This window comes from Anomalospiza imberbis, unplaced genomic scaffold (assembly GCF_031753505.1).
Source record: "Anomalospiza imberbis isolate Cuckoo-Finch-1a 21T00152 unplaced genomic scaffold, ASM3175350v1 scaffold_49, whole genome shotgun sequence".
Classification (NCBI taxonomy): Eukaryota; Metazoa; Chordata; class Aves; order Passeriformes; family Viduidae; genus Anomalospiza; species Anomalospiza imberbis.
The window spans coordinates 802164-804083 of NW_027100098.1; the positions used below are offsets into that span (position 1 = coordinate 802164).

Below are 1920 nucleotides of genomic sequence, written 5' to 3' on the forward strand. Positions count from 1 at the left end.
TCTTCATGTCCCTCGGAGTTCTTCCGTAAAAGTAAACACAACAGAATCCTGCCCCCGAGAGGCAGAAAAGTTAGAATGATGGAATTATCCAGCATGTATTGATGCGATGCTCTTTCCCTAGAGCACCAGAGGCTTCACATGCATATTTATTCAGAGGGGGTGTTAGCACAAGTGGTACTAGCCCTAGAGTAAGGGAGGTCCAGCAGCACAGGTTGGCCAGGGTAATGTGCTGGATTGTTGGGATCATTTGGTGCACAGCAGAGGAGTCAGAGTAGATACAGACAAGAGAGGTATTCTGTGCCACACGCTGGGAAACACTCCAAACTGCTATCAGCTCCCCGGCCTGAGCACTGCTTTCTCCCCCAGTAATAACTAGTTCACCAGAGGAAATGTGGGGGGCTGCTGCCCTGTATCTCCACACCTTCCCCTCTCGTTTGGCAGAGGCATCAGTGAACCAAGAAATTTGCTGATTGTTCAGGGGAGAAAGGAGGGGCTACTTTGATTCCAGAGGCAGGTTTGTCATTGCTGCTATCCAAGCTCTCAGTTGCATCATCAGGAGCACACAGCAGCCTGGAGGGTGAGGAATGCTGGATCTGTACCACTGTGTGCTCATCCTTCACCTTAATGTGGAGCTGCCCCCAAAGTGGCCATGTATCACTTTTACAGTTCTCCTGTTGGCTATATCTTGGAGCAGCTGTTATATGTGTCTTTTCATGGTGATCCTGTGAGAAGCAGCCATTTGCCTGTTGTGATATCCTCACAACTAATACTAACTCCTCATTCTCTTTGGTTTTATTAGGTTTTTTTATCTATTTGTTTGATTGGTTTGCGTGGGTTTGTTTGTTTGGGTTTTTGTCTGTTTTGGTTTGAGCTTTATGTTTGCTTTTTTATGAATGACTGGTGAAGTTGGCATAGCCAAACTCAAGAAAATGTAAACCAGGCTTGACTTTCCAGAAATTATTTTTGGCCGGGTTTAGCTGCATCCTCCAGGCTCAGGATCACCGGTGTATTTGCAGGTTTTGCTCTGCATCATCAGCCTGCCCAGACTCTGCTCGGTGTTTCACAAATGGAGAAGACAATGGACATTGTGCCAAGCTTCCTTGCAAACAGCAACACCTGCATCAGCATGACAGAAAAGAAGGAAAAAAAAAAAAAAAGGAAATATTCACCGGTTAGAACAGAGCCAGTGTCCCACCATCTTCCCCTCCACTGTTATTATAGAGGCAAACCTGGGCCTAAAGCTTCCACCTCTCAGTTCCTGATGCTATTTGACTTAAGCCTTGACTCCCCCTGATCTACCTGACTGCCGTCCAAGTGGGGCTGGGGATGCTCAGCCTGGAAAGAGGAGACACTGGGGAGGCCTCCCTGCAGCTCTGCAGGACTGGAAGGGTCCCACAGGAAAGATGGGGACAGTGTTCAGCCGGGCCCGTGGCAACAGGACAAGGGGGGATGGCTTTCAACTGCAGGAGGCTGATTGAAGTTGGATCTGAGGGAGCTGCTCTTTTACACGGAGGCTGCTGAGGCACTGGCCCAGGCTGTGGATGCCCCATCCTTGGCAACAGGGCTGTGAGCAGCATGGGCTGGGGAAGATTGCTCAGCTCGGAACAAGATGCTCTTTAGATCCACTGTGATGTCACAGATGTGATGTTCCAGATGGAACTTCCAGCGTCCAGCAAAGAGCACAACACAACCACTGGCCCTTGTGTCAGCCCACCCTGTGCCAGCCCTCGTGCCAGCTCACCCTTCACCATGTTCCCTGTCACTCTTCTCGTCACCTGCGCCCTGATACTCCCATCAGTCCTGAAAGCTCTCTGTTGCCTGGATTTTGTCATCCGTCCCTGCAGGATGCTCACATTTGTCCTGAGGAAGGTACGGTGCCATTCCATGGAGGTGGACACCCCCCAGCTGCCCGGCTGGGCT

General features: G+C 50.4%; 1 long non-coding RNA gene across 1 annotated transcript; it reads right to left on the reverse strand.

Moving 5' to 3' along the window:
- Positions 1-666: 666 nt before the first annotated feature.
- LOC137466985 (uncharacterized) lies at positions 667-1340 on the reverse strand. Its single transcript, XR_010995355.1, has 2 exons — positions 1230-1340; positions 667-1116 (listed from the first exon to the last, which is right to left on the reverse strand). It is a non-coding gene; the product is annotated as an uncharacterized lncRNA (long non-coding RNA).
- Between the last annotated feature and the right edge of the window lie 580 nt (positions 1341-1920).